The sequence below is a fragment of the Cyprinodon variegatus genome, unplaced genomic scaffold (assembly GCF_000732505.1).
Source record: "Cyprinodon variegatus isolate N-32 unplaced genomic scaffold, C_variegatus-1.0 Scaffold75, whole genome shotgun sequence".
NCBI lineage: Eukaryota > Metazoa > Chordata > Actinopteri > Cyprinodontiformes > Cyprinodontidae > Cyprinodon > Cyprinodon variegatus.
The window spans coordinates 662,228-684,297 of NW_015150528.1; positions in this window are offsets into that span (position 1 = coordinate 662,228).

The window sequence follows — 22,070 nt, forward strand, 5'->3', positions numbered from 1 at the left end:
GATAGATAGATAGATAGATAGATAGATAGATAGATAGATAGATAGATAGATAGATTGCAGTTAGAGTTTAGATCTAGTTTGCGGTAGTTGGCAAAACTCTCCAGATGTGTTGAGATTTATATGCAGTTTGTTTCTTCTTCTGTCACAGTTATGCTTTTAGGTCCCTTTTCATCTATTTTTCTCCTTTCAGGCTGATAGCTGATACCTGGTGCTTCAGTAGCCGTGTTACATATCTTGTTTTGCATATGCTGGAGGAGCTGCTGCTCTGCCTCCTCGTTATACCACTGGCCGGGAACAGCCATCTTGATTATTCTCCAGTTTCTTCTTATTGCTACACAGAAAAAAGAGCAGCTTGAAAAGGATATGAATACATGCCAAGTGCTCCCATCTTTACATGAAAAATAGTATTATATAAATAATAATACAATATCCCGATTGGATGGTGCAGCTCTTTTTTCTAGGAATCTGGCCAAATGTATTTTTCCACCAAAACTCTGACAGCCTAGGGTCCAGACTGTCAGGATTTGGTTGTAGTTTGTTGACCCAAATGCAGAGGCAGGGAGGCAGAGGTGATTTTCTTCTGGGTTTAATGAAATGTTAACTGAGCACAGAGGCAGGAAATCCAAAAATCCAAACATGTCATGACTTTTGTTTTGACTTTTGTTGTTTTGTGTGTTGGCTCTTGCTGTGTTTTAAATGATTTGGGGAGTGTTGCAACAGTTTTGTGGCCCTGATGAACACCGAGTCAACAAAACATGGCAGCTAAATAGCTTTAAGGATTACTTTGTTTTTATTTGAGGCTAATGACGATTGCAAAACTTATTTTATTAAACAAAGTCCCATACAGACACTCACTGAAACAATATTTTTTTTAGCAGGCTCTCTTGTAAATAGTTCTTGGTACACCTTACCATATTTGATGAACTAAAACATTATTATATTATCAAAACATTATTTTATATCATTGTTGTATCTATTTAGTTGTTTGCCTAAAGTCAGAAAAAAACTAAGCTCATCACAGCCTTCAGTCATTAGGAATGTGATATAATCATTAAAAAGATAACGCTATTTCTGCTAATTCTTTGTTTAACTCATTTGTTTTATTTTTATCACCTGGTATGTCAAGTAATTTTGATGAAGGTAAAACTGTCACAACAATTCTGAAGAAAAGGCAGCCTCAGCGTTGCTTCAGGCCTTGCCATCTGTTCTTGCAAATGAAACGAATCACCTGTTTGAAAGGCCGAGGGATCACAGATGGCAGCTGGAATAAATTGTATCCCTTTAGCCACGACACAGTCCTCTTGACTGTTGGAAGAAAGACTAGTATGAGATGATAGAGCTATCCTGAAAGCGATTAAATACCACTGGTTCACCGAACATAGGATGAAATTGTTTTTTTGTTATTTCAAAATGCTTTAAGAAAGTGTAAAACGTGAAGTAAATCTATCTGAAACATGATGCTTTTAATAGATGAGAAAAACAGCATGGGGTAAAATGAACAGCATGGGGAACTGAAGACATTTACCTTCTCTGAATAGAAAAACACAACCACATTATTCCTGCAAGAGATTTTAGTATAATACATATTTATTTGGTTGTGATATATTTAAATAAAATCAAGAAATTGAAAAAATCTATGTGGCAAGTCTCTCATTAAGAAATAGTGAGGCACAGGAATTTGTGGTATATAAATAATGTATATTTGACTTTAACCAACTTTTTGAGGAAACAATTTCATTGTTTAGATTATTGTCATGAAACGTGTTATAACTGCATAATAGAATTTGAAACAATAGAATTTGCTCTGTAAAAATTATCAGATTGTTTCGCTGTCTAATTCTAGCACACTTGAAAAATCACAATAACAAATAAACTGGTTAATTTGATCTTATTCAAAATATTTTGTTAAATTAGGGAAAAAAAATGCTGTGATTGGTATTCAAGCCTGAGTTTTTCTTCCTGCTTTACCAGATAAAGGGGTAAAGCAGGAAGGCTACTTCATGCAGAACACAGTGAACTCTTCAAATTGCTTTAAAATCCCTTATGTGTTGTCCTCAAACAGAGGGGGGCTCAGATTTGGCAAGATTTGTAATAAAATAGACAAACTAAAAAAGTGTGCGGACTTGTGGGCGGATCTTTAGTATAATCGCTATACTCACTGATAACTTAATTGTCAGAGGCAGCTGTTTTTAAATCACAGATGACATGCCAAGATTTCACTCCCCCGCAGGCTCTCGCTCTCCATAACGCACATGAAGGATTTTCGGCATCTTTATATGAATTGTTACATGACAAAAGAAAAAACAAAAAATACAAGAATTAAAAAGTGTACACAAACTGTATTGATACAGCTCTGAAAGGATCATGTGTTAAATACACATTCTAGCAACTCCAAAATGCTCTGGTTGACAAGTTGTGACCAGCACAAATCCCCAAACTGTGTGCCTGTTTGGGAACATAGTTGGACACTAAAGGTAGGTTATTGATCTCAAGATGGTATAGGTCTTACCTTGAATTTAGCAAATGGAAATTAAGCTTAATCCCAGTAGCTGTATTGCTTCCTCAAGCAGTCAGTATCTCAAGCCAGATAGGGAAAAATTCTTCCCCCAAGCCTTTTCCCTCCATCCTCTTGTTGTAGCCAAAGTATTCAGATATAACTTAACAAGTTTAAAGCTTCAACAAATTTAAGGATATAATAATTAAAATACAGTAAACTGGGACTGAAAAAAAAAATGCAATGGTCTGTAGGAAGTGCTACTGACTAGGGCTGCACAATATATCAATCAGTTTATTGTCATTGCAGTAACAGCAGATGCAAAAGGCATACCTCTCAAAACACAATAAATTGTAATATTTGTTTGGTTCAAATATTTGCTTTTTCCATAGATATCACTGTTTTGTCAATCAGATGAAAGGTTGAAGTATTTGACCAATAAAAAAAATCTCTTTTCATATTTGATGTATAAAATGGATCTCTTAACCAGTGTTGTTTTCATTAACAATGACGAAATTATTTCGTTGATGCTCCTTTTTTTTCATGACGATAACAAAAACGGACGAGCTAAACATGGATCTTTGAAGACGAAAACATGACGACTCATAGGTGTCAATTTCGTTGACGAGACAAGACTAAATTAAAAAAGTTAGCGGGTGGTTTTTCAGACGTTCAAAATGCGTAATCGTGCTTTAATCTGTTAAGCACTATCAGCCGTGCTGCTGCTTCCTGTTTGGTCATGCCGCCCACCTGCCGTGCAGCACTGCACGTTCTGCTTGACAACAGATGAACTGTGGTAGCAGCTGCAGGGATAAAAAAATAATCCATTATGGTCCAGTACTGAACCCTCAACTCTGACACATTCTGATCTTCCAGCAGTACTTGTGCAAAAATGTGACTTTGCGTGTGCATAGCTCAGACAATTTACGCTCCACACTGATGGTTCGCTCTCAGCAGTATGGCTTTTCCTGCCCTCGCTACTTAAAAAATTATTTTATTTAGCATCAAGGTAATGCTAAACCTTCTGTAATTTCTACCAAAAGGAATCCCTAAATTATATCCAAAGCAAATATTTAATTGCATACTGTTTATTTTCGGATAAAGAGCCAGGGGAAAAGGTAAATAGCTCTTTGAATATTTCTTTCTTATAGTTCTCCTTGACTTCCTATCAATTCAAATATCATGTAAATGTTTTCTTGTATTTTCATTAAAATATCTTCTCTGTTTCCTTTAAATATTTCAACATTTTAGTTAGCATATTCATTACACGAGCATTCCGGTTTGACAATCCAAATTGTCTCTGTAAAATCCCTTGAGATGGCATGCCATGGCAATTATGTAGGTGCTCTCTGTATTATTTTATACCAAACACCTATGAATTTATACACCTGAACAGCAGTAACCAAGGGGCAAATTGAACAAATGAAGCCAAAATTACCTAAGTAGAAAGAATAATGTTTTTGTTATTTGTTTTTTGGAGTAATGAAGATTTTATTGATCTGTAGCCATAACTATAGTTATGACTAAAATGTGACTAAAACTGATAATAGTTTTCGTACTGAGGACTAAAGCTAAGACAAAATCTGAGATGGCTGTCAAAACCAACACTACTCTTAACACTAAATATTGCCTTAATAGACATGCTTTAACAGCATACAGCTGACAGAGTTTACTAAGAAATTGCAATAGGCTGAGAGCAAAATACTGGGGGGAAATGTTAGGATGAAGAACTCATGAAGTCACATCTTTTAAAAAGATATGTTTGTTCTTAATAAGGATAACATTCTACAAAAGATACTCTGCAAGACATGCCAAGTACTCGTAGCTGCCATGCTGAATTGTAACAAGAATGAGCTAGTCGAGGGTCTGGTACTCTTTCTTTTCTGCCTTTTAAAGCAGCTTGGTTTCACATATAAAACTGTTGGATGTGAAGAATTCTTCGCACCAAGCAGTTTATGGTTTAGTACATCAAGCAGATATCCTGGTCTCAGAGTCTTGCAGGTAAGAAAATATTACAGTGGTACAAATTAAGAGTGCTGGCAGTTGAACGTTATTTGGGCATGATGCCCGTGAATACAGTGAGCCAAAAGGGCTTTATCAGTTTGAAAAAAGAAAGAACCTGAGATGTCACGTCCCGTCAGAAAAATTACTAATCTCATGTCAGCATTACACAGATACATAAAACATTCTCTATGAAGTATTAATTGTTTTTTCTTTGTTGTAGATAAGAGCAGAAAAGCATTACACTACTGTATACTGACAGTGCAGACCGACCGCTGACATAAATTGAAAAAGAGAACAAGTTTTCTTGGGGACTTTGATTAGTTTATTTTGAAAATGTATATTTATTGGCACTTAGAACCTATACCTAAAATGGATTGGGGCAACCCTAGTTGCTGCCAGGATGAACCACTGAAAATGTAGCACCATGCCCTTAATTAGGTAGCACTGCAAAAGTTCTATGAAGGACAGCATGTCATACGTTTTGAAAAAGTTTAATCTAAAAGGTTTTGTGCAAACTTAATTATCCTGTTCAATAAAAATCAACTCCGCTGTATGAAGGTGACTTGTCTTTTTAATCAATATTGCAATACTGCTGCCCAGAGCCATATCAGTTATTTGTTGACTGATGGATGAGACAAATATTGTCCCCTCATTCTGCCCTGCCCTTGACTTCCCAGTTCTTATTGCTCTCTTGTGGTAACAGCCTTATTTTTAGTGTAATGAAGAGATAAAAAACAAAATATCCAACTAATTTGCTGCCTGATCCTCTCTTTACCCTTACACTGAGGAGAGAAGTTAAATTGATGAGCTGCTGAACTGGCGGCCACAGGTACATGTATACATGTATCTTGATACATGTTTCTTGAACTCAGAACCTCTGGGACCCAAGCACAATGCCTTAACCACTAGGTTACGGCATACCTTCCTAACCTAGTAGATATATAATATAATTCAAATTATATTATATTAGAAAGTTCAGTTTCATTTTTAATCAGAAACCAACCGCTTAAAATAAGAAGTTTCAACCCCAGATCCGACAGGAGTATGAATAATGTTAGGTTTTTATGTGTGAAAATCCTAATCTTATTAACATATAATCTAGTATAGAATGCTTTCTACGGAAAAGGATTAGGGCCAGTGGAAAAAAAAAAAAAGTTAACAGATTTTTAAATTTTATTTCAGTTTAGTATGGGAAAAAAGTCAGAATTCTGAGAAAAAGGTTAGAATTCTGACTTTTTTCCTATGTTAAACTGAAATAAAATTTAAAAATCAGTTAACTTTTTTTTTTTTTTCAGTGGCCCTAATCCTCTTCCGTAGATTTCAGATATACTTATGCTTTATATAATGTTTTAAAACCTAAACTCATGGAAAAAAAGTGCTTTCAAGCTGTTTAAGAAACCAACACCGAGCAAATATGATCTTGTCTGGTCACAGTTGTTGTAATGTAGCAAGTTCCCTAGACTGTGACATGCTTTCTGGTTTGCTGCTGTTCACCTCCTCCCCCAGATGTTGAGCCATATGTAGAGTATCACCACTGCAAAGATAAAACCTTTGGATTTTGTGGCATTAAACCTGTTTTATCTCAGCTTTTCTGAGAGATTATACTTCACAAAGGAAACCCACCATCTGTCTACTAGACCAGAAAATAAAAGACATTTCCCTGTCTCTTTATAGATGAGGGGGATGTTACAGAGCAACTGTAGAGCTGAAACCTGCGATACTTTGTGGGTCACAGAGTGTGGTATCCTTTGAAATTGCTGCAGCAGTGTTTTATGTCCTATTGTAATACACAGTGGATGGTTAACACTCTATGTGGTAAAAAGGAATAAAATCTACCTTACCTACCATTACTAAGTTTCAGGGCTGAAGAAATATATTTGCATTTAGTTTAAGCAAAGGCTGCTTTTGCTGTTTTGTTGAAATCTGTTTTAATTTTCACCTAAGCCAGATAATTTTGCAACTCTAAACATAAAAGTTATGAAACCAAATCTTAAAAGACAATTAATAACAATTTACATTTTTTAAGAAAATAAACACTATTCCAAATTAAAAAAGATATTTTACTGTAAGGATCATAGGTTCTCATTGCTTTTCCATAAGATAACCTTATTATACTCTTGTAAAACCATATTTTCTAAATAGACGTTTTATTAGGACAATAATAATAATAACTATGATCATCATAATTATCAACTTTTATATGGTAATCTGAATGTAAAAAAACATAATCTCAATAATCTAGGTTAAAAAAAAAACACAAGAAGTTGAGTAAGTTTTCTGGACGGATTAATATTTGTTGAAAGGACTTAGGTTTAAGGACTTAGCCTTAATAAAACTTGATTCTGAATATGTATAATTTCAACTCAAAGAAAAAATTATTTTGACTTGATTTTAACATAACTATGTATTATGTTGTTATTCAATATTTGTTGTTATTTACATTTACTTATTAAAAGATACCTATTTGCCAGTTTGATCTCCAGTTCCACTATCATCACAAGCTTTCGGTAGATTGATTTTTTATACCTATTTTTTTTAACATTTTACCCTTCTCTTTCAGAACTCTAACCTCTCTGGTTAGGCTTTACATAAATATAAGAACATATTTCCTAAATTTAAAAAATCAAATACAGTCAGTGCAGCTTCATGCTTTTTGCTCCATGTTTTACATTTTAACACCAAATCTTCATTTTTATCTTTCTTCCTGATTAGATCGACATGCTGATCAAGGTTTGCTCAAATTAATGCCTGTAAATGCAGTTGAGTTTCATTAAGAAAAAAAAGCTTCTGACTTTCTTGCCATAAACAGTTAAACACCCCCCCCCAAAAAAAAAATATATATTTACGTTTTTTCAAACAGTACAAACATCCTTATATGCATTGAAGTAACAAAACTAATTGTAAAATTGCCAAGCAGGTCTACTGTAATTGCTAGTTTCATGTGGTATTTTAAGTATTATTTTTAGATCACTTGAAAAAAAATAAAATAAAAATACTAATAAAAAATTGGAAACAACATCTGCTCTGTAATATAAATGTCTTTTTCAGCTCTTTAGTTTGAAGGCCTCAGCTCCCTTCAGATGTTCTAAATCAAGCAGAACCACTGGGAAATGTTAATTATGTTACAATTAGACAAAATATGTTGGTCTATTGAAAAGATATTTTTTTAAAAACCTTCCCATGCCAGGGCTATGACTAATTTTTACATAATTTTCACTTAACAGCTGAAGCTATTTCAGACACTCAACATCTTTTTACACATTATGGAAATTTTAGAACTACTATATTGTGTAGCATAATATTTTTCTCATTTTGTATGAACATCCGGATTGATTGAATTTTCCAGGTGTTGGACTCTAATAACCAAAATCCCAAATGCAAGCAAGAGGAGGGAAGGCTCATGAGTGTAGAGTTAGTCAGAATTATCCATCACCTTTCTCAACAGCCAATCCCAAACATCTGAAATAAAAGGTAATTAAGATACTATAGTTTTATTTTTCAGCATTTCTGCTCGATCTTAAGATTTTTTGGGATTAGTTGTTTGTGTAGACCTAAAACCATGATTTTACTGTGAGGGGGGTGAGCCAAATAAAAGTGTATATACTGTATGTTCTTTGAAATGAAGTTTTCCACTTTTTTACCTTAATGTGACTCCAAATTGTATTTTAGTTAACGCACATTTAATGGACTAATGAAAGACTCAGTGTCAAATTTCTTTTCATACCTTTTTTTCTGCTTAAAATTTGATTTAATGATAAAAATAGGGTCTTGTAAACACATATCTTTTCGATATATTTCCAGATTTGCATTTGCTGTCTTTATTAAAACTCATATCTCCATGCTGCCTGCCTTGTCTGACTATAATATCAGATCTGAAGTAGATCAGTCTTTTTTTTTTTTTTTCGCTGTAGTCCCTCATCTGGCCTCTACAGCTCAACAAATCAGTGACATGCACCTACCTGTACAACTTTGATCGATGCACTTTCGTAGTTAATTGGAGGAAGCTGTCAATCTATAAGTATGCCCAGTAGTGCGTGAGAAGCGGGTCAGGAGGAGGTACACAATAGAGAAACCAATAAAAAAAAATCTATTGTATGTATTAACTATTGTCTTTTCTAGAATACATTAAAGATGGCTTTAGATAAATATCTAGTCACATTTCAAGGAGAGAAAAATTTATATCTATCTATATTTAGTGTTAATTTCTGACAATGTCACTATAGTTGGGATTCATGTGCACATTTACTGTTTTCAAAGGACAGTAAACAACCATCCAACCTCCTCAAGAAAGTGTGTCAGAAAACACACATCAGAGGGGAAAATTACACTGAATGTTTGCTGGCAAACATATCTATAGATGAGGGATGAAATATGGGAAGAGATTCGAGAACTGTGAAGGAATCAGCATGTACTGCTTTATCATAAAATTAGGTTCCCATTTATACTGTTCTCCAGAGAGTGATTGCATGATTTTTAATGGTAAGTCATTGCACCATGTCTTGTCTTATTGATCTGACCTCTCCAAGCTTTATGACTAAAATGACCTTTTAAATTGTAATTTCCAAAATATTCATAATTTGACAGATTGATGGTGTGATAGATTTTTAGGGACCAGCCAGAGAAAACATGGCTTTCTTTTTTTGCGTTTTATATGCATTACAACCACTAAACTGCAGCATATTTTATTGGGACCATTATTACTAAACTAGAATATTTTAGTGCATAGACTCAGTGTAATTATAAAGTAGAATTAAAATATTATATTGTTTTACATTCTTTTTAAGAAAATAGAGATCTAAGGAGTCTGATGTTTATTTGTGTTTAACCCCTGGGTGTCAATGCTTTTCTGACCCCTTCATTGTAGCTACAACTGCAGGTCTTTAGCTGTCGAATCGTAATCCTTTTTTATTTCAACCTATCTAAACTTCAATGTCCCTCTTAATTAAATGCACAGCATGATGCTGCCACCACCATCTGTCAGCATGAGGGTGGTGCGTTCAGGGAGATTTGTAGTGTTAGATTTTCTGCCAGACAGTGTCCTTTGCAAGTAGGCAAAAAAGTTCAAATTTGGCCTTTAGACCTAAGCATCTTTTTCAACATGCTGGCTGAGTCTCCTTCATTGTTGGTGGTAAAGACTTCCTGCAGTTTTCTTTCAACAATGGCTTTTCTCTTCCCCAATTTTTCAGTAAAGGCCAGATTTGTGAAGTGCTACAACTATCTCTGCCTTTTATCAGACCTATTGTATGCTCCTATCCTCAAAGTCTTGATAAATAAAAGGATTTTGTGAGATTAAATAGCCACAAAGGAAGCTGCAGATGGACCTGACAGGGAACCAGATTCAGTGCTGGTACTGTCAGAGGAGAGGAAGTGAGTCTGACATCACAGAGAAGGACACAAAGGAAGAAAAGGAAGATACGCGAAATGGAAAATGGAGAGGAGACAAGTGGGCGGTGTAGCCTGGTGACACACGACAGACTGATTCACACAGGAAAGGGCATGTTAAATGAAAGCTGGGTCTGTGACAACACCAGGGGCGTGCATTGCACTCTTGACAAGCTCAGCTGCACCTCTTTCTTATTTAAAAGAAAATGTAGAGAAGCTCACACACACATACACAGATGCACACTGATGTTTGAGCTGTAGGTACATAGTTTTACAGCTCAATTTAAACATTGAAAGCTTGTTGACAAAGATTTTCTTTCATTTTTGTATACATTTTTTTTTCCCAGCTGAGGGTCTTAAATATTTTTACAAAATGGTTTATTCCGACTCCTCTACTTACTTTGACCTCAGGGCTGGGTAAGCACTCTCTTGGTCACATTTCAGTGGGACAACACATTACTGCTTTAGTTTTATGTGTAATGTAGATAACTCCCCTCATTAGAGACTTGTTTATATTTCAGCTTTTTTGTTAATTGCCAGCGTTTTTCTTTAAAGATGCCTCTCAGATGCACATAATCTTGGGAATATAATGACAAAAATAAAAAGATTGTGGTTCTTAAGAGTGGCGGATTAAAACTGAGCTATTAGCAGTCCACTTGAATGCTACTTTAGTGATATGTTAGCCTCCCTAAAGAAAAAAATCTGAGTAAACTTGGCTAAGGAATGACTTCTTACTGCATGTCACCCAAAGTGAAATAGATAGTAGTAATGCCATTTTCTTGCTGTACTTTATACGCTTTTACTTTAGGGTAAGAAAGGAGAACATTGTAGTTGGGTATTTTTAGACAACTAGCTTCTAGCACCTGTCTGTTCTTTGAATTCCCTCCTCTGGTGTTTTGACCCAAATTTGCTGTGTTGTTAGATTTGGTTGCTTACCCAGAAAACCAAATGACAAAGGTACTATTTAAACAGGACTGTATCCTTTGATTTTTTGACTAGGTGGACGTAAAGAACATATTAAAGGGATGATGAAAGTTAAAAACTTAAGTTAAACTTGTTAAAAGGTTTGTTTACACATTTACAGGTAAAAAGATTATTCTGCACATTTTGGAGAAACTCCTAACCTGTGGATTGGTAGCGTTTGAGAGGGTCATAGGAGGGATTAGGTTGGGACGAGAAATACTATCATAGATAGATCTGAAAAACTAAGAAGCTGTTGACCTTTATGTGAAGAGCAAAATAAGATGTAGAATTCAAGAAACTAATTTATATACATATATATATAAAATATATATATATATATGTTTATTTTAGTCTTTTAGATGTTTTTTCAATCAGAGCAAGAAATGCATTGACAACAGAGACTTTGGATATGGAAGACACTAAATAACATACTGGAACGGGGGCAGGCAGGAAAAACGTGGGGCATCAGAGGACGTCTGTCAAACTATAAGGATTTCTGGGTGGACATTTGTCACAAAGGAAATTACTAGAAGACTGAAATGGTGTGAAACGCAACATAAGCGTCAACCTAGGAGGCACAGAGAACATAAGGAGTGGGTTGAGCTCAGCTAAGCGAAATCACTTTCCAGAAATAAATGTTTTGAAATTAAAAGTAAATAATCAGGTTGTATGTCGAGGAGAAACACAACCAGTTTGATTCAGTTTGGCTGACAATCAGACCAAGTATGGTCCTCCAACAGTTCCTCAAATCACCAGCAGTAGGAAAACAGTGATTTCAGTCAGGTTTACCGTACAAGCTTGAAGAAGCAAACCACGCCCTCCAGTAGAGGTTCTCTATTCAGGAAAGACTCACACACAAATACACAGCTGGATGATGAGATCTACATTGAGTGCACAGGTATGTAAACCATGATTCAATTAAGTAAAAGGAGCCATACAGCAATGCTACAATGAAAACAGACCTTTATTAAAAAGTATTACATAACCACTCATAATAATAACAAGATGGTCTCAAAGTAAATTAATAAAACGCACAGATCAAATTCTTTGTTTTTTCTCATTGATTATTTTATAATAGAGTTAACATGGAAAAACTTTAAGTGAAAAACTAGTCTACCCCAACAATCAGTATCTTGGGGAAACTGCTTTAGCAGAGGACATTTCGATTGTTTTCTGTCAGATTTTATTGGCCCTTATGATTCGAGGGGGACTGTTAGCTCTCTGTTTTTTGTGCACTTCCCCGCCAAAGCATTTTAATTGGTTGAAGTCAGGACTTTGACTGGACCATATCAATTGTTTGTAGAAATTGTAATCTGCAGGAACCTACCTCAGTGTGAATGGATGGTTATTTAGGTGACTTTAATTAGCAGCAGCTGACTGTAGAAACACGCAGCTTTCTTTGAGTTGGCCTGATCTGTCCCAGATGATGATGGTGTGTCACCAACCTGGTGCAAGTGTGGATTTGTGTTAATGTAATTCCTACCAGCTACAGAATGTACATGTCTACAAAACCCCTCATCCAACTGCTAGGGAGCTGCAGTTTGATCAAACTTCACCTGCAAGCGTTATTGGTCTTTGCTGCTGCTCGATCTATGAATTGCTTCTACAGAACACCCTATGACACATCTCCCTTGGAACTCGTTCACATCTTTCCACTGCATCTCTGACATCTCCAGCTTTCATTTAGCTGCCAGTTCTTTCCATTACTCTAGTCACTCGCTGTGATGATCTCAACACCTTCAAGGTCCACTCTAATAGAACCCCTCCAGGAACATAAATCCTCACCATGACATCTCCCACTCATTGCTTGAGCCATCATTCCTCCCTTAACTCCTTCTGCACACCCCCAGTATAGTATATAGTATACCCTATTCCTGCAAATATTCACTCCCTTGTTCACTCCTGAACAGATCAAACTACCTTTCCTCATTCAAGACCCTGCATGATGCACCACAAATCTCTTCAGAGTTGACCATATTCATTATTGAACTCTTCATCCTTTGAATGATTTTGCATGTGGGTCAGGAGATTACTGTAAAACATGACTATATGGATTTTCTTCAGTTGAATTTAATTTGATTATAATTAATCCCTGAGGATTTTTGCATAATTTTTGGGTCTGTTGCAAACCTTTTTAACTATGTTCCTTGTGCAAATAAAACAAAATAAATGTTGATTTAGAAAAAAGGCATGGCTGCATTTGTTTGTATCTTTTTATGATATAATTATAGATAAAAACAACTCAATTAGTTTTGACCAATCACATTTTAAAACTTGGGACTAAAACAAGGGTGTTCCATAAAATGTAGCGACAGAGGAAAGTGGACTTCCTTGATCCTCAAATACCCCTGTCTGCATAATTTAGATAAGTCTATTGCTCCTTATCGACATGTGATTAAGTCTTACAGAGGTATATAATATAATCCATTCAAGTCAGGTTTATGACATCAGGGAGTTCCTTAAAACATTCAGGACAGAGCTGCTTGATATCTAGGTTTGGGAACATCAGAATGACTGTCCAGTTCTTTCTCTCCACCTTAGATCAAATTAATTAGGCCAATTTATGATGTTTTGACATCCATTGCAGACATGGTTTTCTCTTAACCATGAGGAAAAATGCAATTATAGGGACAACCCTGTTAAAATTTTTATGCCAAGAAAGCAGAATCTGAAAAAGGATGAAGCGTCATTATTTTAAAGTTTAAAAAATAATAATAATAATGAAAAATAAATAAATAAAGTTTAAAACACCTGGAATTTCACCAGGCCTGTTTAGGTTTTTGAGAGTCACTGTATAAAGCGTGTCTTTAACAACCTTGAGGGTACACAGCAATCCAAATATATTGGTGACAAACAAACTTCTTATTCAGCCCTCATTCTCAGTATGAGACATAATTTATCTAATTAAACATGTAGCAGCTGGCAAATTATGCCCAAATTAGACTGTAAATCTCAGCTGACTCTTCAGCATGACAGTGACCGCACACCATTGAAAAACTCCTTCCGAATCCCCCAAGGAGAGGGTATCTCTTTGCAGAACAGGCAACTTGATTTAAACTTGAAAATAACACACACACCCACACACATACCTCAATCTGGAAAGCCCTTCTACATGAAATAGTACCCTTGAGCCCATGCATCAATACCCATATTCCCAAGTCTATGCTTTACTCTGCTTGGATGGGTTTTATTAATGCAATCCTTTCACATTATCCATCATTCCTTTTTGCTAAAGTCTTGACAGTTAATTAGATGCCACATTTGCTGGAACTATATTAGGCATTAAACACACACAAAAAAAGACACAACAATGAACTATGGTAGAAAGGAAAATGGACACATGTATAAAGAAAGACATATGCAACACAACAAAACGCTTTAAAGTCCTAAATCTTTTAGGGCAATGGCTATTCAGTGGGTTACATCTATCACTGTGCCCGACCGTTTCCAGACTTACCTGGGTCAGACTGTGATGAATGGCTCCCTCTGCTTATAGTAGTATATTTCTAAGCATGTTAAACATATTTCAAAGTAAGACTACATAGTTCAGAATATATTTTTTAAATGATAAAGAGAACAACACTTTAGAAACTAAAGAAATGTGTACAATTGTATTGAACATTAGTATGTTCTTTTACAAACCATGCAATCTGTATAAGCACCTTGAAGAGACAATTCTATTTTATTTAGTGACAAGTGAATTTAAATCTTAAAAAGACAAAATAAATATGCAGGATTCAGCTTTAATAGTAACTTATTTTTCCAGGTTTCCAAGTTGTGGTGAATATTTATATTCATTTGTTATAGAGAAGTTCTACAGCCTTTGAGGCATTTCTAATCGTATTTTTGTAGAGCTGCAAAGAACAAACCGTTTTTATCTGTTTGCTAGATCAATAGAGACACTCATCTCAAACTCAATTATGAGTTAATTTATTTATGGATCTACTGTGATCGTAATCTCCATCTCCATTAATGTTGTTGTAAAATCTAAATCCTGCAGGGTTTGTTTGCTCTCCCAGAAATTGCTGACTTCATCAGTTGATAGCCAACATAAACTCACAGCATTATTCGATTGCATTTTCTTATTGTTGAGAATTCATTTATTTATCTTCCCTAGAATCTCACATTATGCATTTTTTATTTCATTTTAAACAGTTTTATCTCTCAGGAAAAACTGGAGCAATTCAGGATAAGGAATAAACTTTGTTCTCAAGGAATATCTCTTATAAAATTTTCAACTAAGTTGATAGACTCAAGCATACTAATTATAAATGTTTCAAACACAGATGAGGCCTTTAGGAATGACCTTCATTGAGTTCTGTTTGAAAAGAAGAACACAAAATGTTTCCAACCATTTTGGTCGGATTAGAACACAGGGGTTTGTTTCAACAAGCAATTTTAACAAAATCGGATCCTCATCTCTGAATTGATCTAGCGTATGCGTATGAGTTGTAATGCAACTTCCATTTGGGTTCATATTTCACTGACTCAAATATAGAGCACAACCTCCGCTTTAGTTAGAGTTGCAGCCCTTTCGAAATAATCCAACCTCTAATTTAGTAACTTTGCACGTCTAGACAATTTTGCCAGGATTTCTATGCCAAATTGTTAGCCAAATTTCTCTGCCACAGGTGGTCTGGTTGGAGAGCTTCTTTTGAAAACAACTTTCAAATCCTACAAATGATTCATAGTTTTATTTTGGACTAAAACTAGGACATATCAGATATTTTGTTTTCTGTTTTGCTTCTAAGGCTCACAGGATTTATATCAAACTGTTAACTTGGCTTTCTTTCAAAAGTGGATTTTTGCCTACAGATTTGTAAGTTTCACCAGCGATTCCCAATCAGGGATACTAGCACCACTAGTAGTCTGCCAATGCATTGCAGGGGGTATGTGAACATTTTTTGATATTTTACTTTCTAGATAAAGAAATACAATAGAATAGGGCAGGGATAGGTTCTTGTCTGTAGGGACCAGAATGTTAAACAAAATAAGATTCTATCAACCAAAGGGATAAAAAAAACCTCTCCTAATCATCGTTTTCATAAAGCCTAGTGTGTATCGGTGCGAAGCACCTGCACTACTGCTGAGAGCAGGAAGACACAGGCAAAAGAAAGGTCACAAGAGAAGAATGCACCAAAGCAGCTGCAGTCAAGGATAAATGGCTGAAACACCCCATTGCTGGGGATTCAGGAGAAGGTCAAGTGCTTAATTAATACAGTGAATAAGGAAAACAAAGAAAAAATGACAGTGAGTCTGAATATTATTAATTTTTTTTTCCTGATTTGTAAAATTTAGATGTGTGTGTGTATAGGGTACTTATATAGAAGAACTTTTGTATTTATTGAAGCACTTATTCAATTTCCAGGCAAAGTATTTATGTTACGTATTATTCTAATTAAAATAATGAAATATCTGAGCATTAAATATTCAAGTTAAGGAAGCTAAATAAATATTTTTCCTTTTATAATAAGTTGTGATTTCTTTTTTTGGAAAAACTCATTGTATGATAAAATGGCCAAGTGGTACACAAGTCAAAAGAGGTTGGGAGACACTGAGGCACACAACTAATAAAAGTCCTTCAAACAGATTCTCACACCTAACCTATGGATCTGCAACATTAAGAGCTGCTTTCTTGATCTTTTAGATGACATTTAGTTTTTTTTGTTGTTGTATACTTACTGCCATTCTTCCAAAAAACTTCTCCACAAACTTAACTAGTAACAGCAGACATGTCTAACCATGAACTTTGGGTTTCATCTCCACATAAACATAAAGTATTGTAAATATTCATCCCTATATTTTACAATCAACCAATGATTTTTTTTATTGGTGATTTAAAATCAATACAATACACTAAAGTCATTGGTTATAATAAACAGAGCAGTTAAAATGTAGAAGAAAAGAACAAGTTACTGCAGCTGGCATACAAAAAATGCAAAATATGAAATAAACCAGAAACATTTGGGAAAAAAAGAAAGAAAAAAAAACATCTGTCACCAATACAAACTCTTTTCAACAAAACTGAACTTCTTGTTATAGTTTCCAGCTTTCCGAACAGAAGGACCTCAAAAATTTGCATATCTTGTTGCATATTTGTAGTACAAGCAGTAACAATCCTAACCAAATGTAAATTAAATACTTAAAAAAGAGTCAACACAAACAAACTTTAGTTTGCCCTTTTTTTTTTACTCTAATGTAGTTTTCTAATGGTTTCCTTTTTTTTCTTTTTTTACTATGGGTTCTGATTAATTCCTTTAATAACTTAACAGGTTATTATTCTTTTTAACTTTTCTTCCTTCTCCATTGAAGATTGCAAATGATTATATTCACTGAGGGGTGGAAGCGCTCTTATTTGATTCAGTGCTTGACTAAGATCTTTTTCTTCAACAACACAGGAAATTGCAGGAGGTTTTTCATTATAAAGCTGCCAGCTATATAATGAAAATTGTTTTTTTTTTTCTTTTGTAATTTCTTTGAAGTTTAATGTTGGTAATAAGTGAAAATAAAAAGATGACACTGAGGTGAATATGAACCATTGGATGTTATAGAAAGAGAAAAAAAAATAAAACTAATAAAGTCTGTTCCTGTTTTCCTTTTTTAGAAACAATACAGTGAAAATATAAAGTATATTGGAGGCAGAGAAAGATAAAGAAAAGACAAGCAAACATACAGATAGAATTAGCTTTTTATAGGCAATAATAACTTTTGACTGGTGTGTTTTCAGGGTGTAGTTTCCATTCAAAAGCAGGTCAGACTGATCAGTCACACTAATGCACTGTGAAATGCAAATATACACTGAGTCATACTCAATCAAAGGAGAACACTTTTCACAGCTGTCAACAAATTTTAGTCTGATTTCAGATTTCCACATTATAAAAATGCTACAACCTGTTTCCTTGGCTAACAATTACTCACTTTCCACCTAGTAAATGTTTTAATTTCTAATATAAAATCAAGCACAATTTCTGAATTGGGATGAATATTCGCAAATTATATTTTTCATTACTAAGAATTTATTTTCTCGGTCATTTAAGGTAAAATGTTTATTAAAAAAAGGGTTTATATGTTGCACGTTTACAGATACATGTGTCTGAAATGAAACTATGTGTACCCCTGCCGTTACAGAAATGCTCTCATTCTCTTAACATGCCTTTCATGGCTGTTGTTAAGTTAGAGAACATGTTTCCATGGTAGCAGTGTCTCAGGCACAGCCTCTGGTGACAGCATCTAGCTGAACACACACCCACACACACACACACACACACACACACACACACACACACACACACACACACATATATATATATATATATATATATATATATGCAGACACAAGCACATGGAGGGATAGAAAGCAAGAGAAGAAGTGGGTGAAATATCTGCGCATCAAAGAGAGGCACGCTGACCTGTCTGCTGCTGCTTTAAACACCAATAACTATCCTGCTGTCATCTGTCCACAGGGGGACGGGACCCACTTTTAACACCCTCTCAATACAGCAGAAGGTGAAACCCCAGTGCTGACATTTTATGGCTATGGCATGAATCATTGTAATGCCATCATACTACACCAAAGGAGGTATCTTCTAAGAATGAGTCACTTGGCATTCATTCTTCATTGTTATGCTTTAGGTTATTTTAAAAGTGAGTCATGCAGGGCTTTGTCATGTGCCCCCAAAAACCTGTCTTGAGCAGATCTGCGGCCTCACTTGCTGCATTGTTCAGCTTGAAGGGTATGCTGAGCTTTTCGAGTATTTATTTTGAACTGCAGCACCATGCAGATTTGAAATGGATTGACAAAAGTATACATTTTTTGACATGAAATTATAAGAATATAATAAGTGGGGATCCCTCCATCTATTAGGTGATCAATATTTCTGGTCCTGAATAGGTTAGAAAATTTCAGGTTTCCAAAGTACTGTAAACCATTGCATATTACACCAAATAGCTCTTCTCAGGTATATGTAGCTCAGCAGCCATAGCTAAATCAGTTTTAAACAAGTGGTTACAGAAATCTTCTAGCGTGATTGATCGGTTCCACTAACATGATTTGTATGCATCAACGCTTCTTGCTCTGGAAGTGCCGCATAACTTCAACACTTCAGTAAAAAACTAGGTAGTCAGACTTTCAACACCTCCATCTTGTAGTTTGCCACACCATGCATGCATCTATAGTACAGCCTGTGCCATCGGCGGAACTCCAGACACCTCCAGATGGAAGAAGTAAGAAAAAGTTCCATTCTTCTGCAGTCAAAAAAATTATGAACTTACACCCCATTCATTGTCTGTGTGATCCTTGCAATGTTCTGATTTCTGACGTCCTGTCAGAAAGGCAATGGAAAGTCAAGGGGAATTTAACAAGCATGTTTGGGGGCTTAGGGAGGAAGCAAGAGTAATGAAAGAAAAATCAAATATACATAGGTAAAACTGGAAACTCCATGCAGAAAGTCCCAATACAGATATTACAACCCTGGACTTTTTAGCAACAAGCAGCAGTGCTACTAGCTGTGCTACACAGCAGCTGGATCGGATCCTGTTTCCTTCTCCAGCTTTGAACACTGAGCTAATCTGTTGTTTTTGGTGTTCACAGACATTTCTAACACTGCACTGGTAACATGCCATGTGCCAACCTGCCTCAAAGTCTCCACCACTGTTCCTGACCCTGAAAGCAACAACGTCACCCACTTCTGGATCTGCTGCAGTTTATTAATAGAGCCAACAGGGCTGTAGATGATGCAAAAACATGCCTCTTCACCACATCCTGTAGCACTTGGACTCCCAGGGTACCTATGTCAGGATCATCTTTTAAGACATTAGCTCTGCTTTCACTACCATCATCCCAGCCCTGCCGCAGGATAAGTCCTTTCAGCTATGCATGCCTTACTCCACCTTCTGGTGTTCACCAATTTTCCAAAAAACAAGGGGAATTTATTTTTTTTCCACCTTCAGGACATTTCAACACTTTTGTAGTTGTAAAGTAATGTGCAGAAAGTCCATATTTTACGGGTTGTGTTCATTTATTGTCAGGGCACATTTGTTTGTGGAACACCACACACTTCTGTGTAATACCTTAAATCTACTTGATGTATTGAGCATTAAGTGTGTGTTTTTTGTTGTTGTTCTTCTTCATTTGTTAGTTTTTTTAGGTGCTTCACAAGCCATTGGTGACATTAAATGTCACACACTGTTTTTTATCAAGATGCCCCCATTTAAACAGTGCCCTTTACTGTATGTTTTAAGCACCAGTGCTAACAGAGGCCACTGTTCCCTCTTGGTCATAGTATAGGATTGGTGGTTACAATGAACTCCTTAGTTCTTGGCGATTTAATCTTTTTTCCATTTATATGCTAAGTCTGCCACAAAATGGTTTTGAGCCAACATCATCTTCAATGATCTTAATCTTTCTGACACAAAATGAAAATCCAGTGTGTGTGCGTGTTTGGAGAGGTGGGGTCCCTGAACAGCCTCTGCTGCTTATAACCTGACTGCAGTGAGTAGGCAAGTGGTCAAAACCTTCCTGGCACAAAAGAAACATCTCATATTAGTGCTGGAAAATGTGTGACAACTCCAAGGCGAGACTCTGGAGAGAAGTATGAAAGGGGATTGGTTCCAACATTGACCAAGAAGGGCCTGAACATTATTAAAGTCCCAGGGGTTTCAGAGAGAGATACATCACAGAGACAAATGAGAGTGTGGAAAATCAAACGAAATGTGAATGCTCCGTCCTCAGGAAAAACAGTCATATACAAAAATAACAAGTGTCTGAGCACAAACTATAGAGCCATCACTTCTAGTTGGAAAACAAAGCTCTAGGCTAGAAAAGTTGATAGATGGAGGAAGTCATTTCTAGACCATTAACTTTATTCTTTTGTTCTCTATCATTGCCACAACAGAAAAATAATGCAAGATATAAAATGTATAGCATTGATTTTATGTGTTTTTTTGGACTGATTATGGCACTTATGAGCTATGCTGGTACATAAATCTGTCAGTCTGGTAACAACGAATCGGTTTGAAGGACTAATATTTCTTAGTGTATAGAGCGATCTCTTTGATTTTCAAAAATTGAGTTTTGCACATTTCTAAGTATTATATGAAAAACATTATAAAGCAATTAGCAGGAAAAAGTAATTATCCTGTATTTTTATCTTGGCTTTTATATGCTTTATATGCATTGTTTCTATGTGCTGTGGTTGTTATATCATTGTTGATTGTGAGCCATGGAAACCAAAGTCATATTCCTTTTTTGTGCACTCAAGCATGCCAATTCTAATTATGATTCGAATATTATCAATGTACAAGGGAAAGGGGGAATTTGTGGTAAGATTTAATATAGAATTTATTTATTTTAAATGGGAAATTTAATTAATAGAAAATGTGTGGGTTAGGTTAATACCTATTATTAATCTAAGGGGTAAAGAGAGTATTAGGCGATCTCATTATTTGTAATGGAACCACTTTTTCTGTCTGTGTTAAATAGCAGAGCCACCATGACAGAAAATAAAAAAGAATACCAAAAGTAGATGTGGATTTAAAGAGACATTATGTAAGTTACTAAAAATTATTTTAAAATATCCTTTTAATTTGACCTTGTATGACCAAAGTATCATTTGATGAGCTGATTTGACAACTCAGTATTTCAGCACTGATACATCAGTGTTGATGGCTACATTTGCCTGTAGCCTATTTTCCCTGAATTTTCGTCAGGTCGGAAGCATCTCCGCTGTCCGAGGGATTTTTACATCAAACAAGTCCATGTTGCTCGGGTCTAGCCTTCGATTTGTTATATTCAAGATAGATTTTGTGCATACTCAGAAGCGACCGACATCTAGCTTAACTCATATATCAATGTCAGCCAAACGTATGGTGAAAAAAGTCATTAAAAAAACCTTGTCAAGCACGAGCACAAGCTGAAACAACTAGCAGAAGAGTGTTGCAGTTCTGTGTTTTGGCCACAGATAGTAGTATCATTAGAAAACTCAGTAATGCCTCTTTAAAAATAATTTACACCCTCTAAGTTTGATATTCTGACCGTCCCATTTCTGAGCTCCACTGTGGGGGAAATCACAGCACAAGCTGGTTTTGGTACAACAGCAAGGTGAGTAAGACTAGAAGGCTATTCTTTATGCTTCAGCACATTTACAGAGAAAATATGAGGTAATACTGGGATAAAACAGTAAGTAATGGACGTGATATCAAAAGGATTGGCATAGGACAGATTATTTTA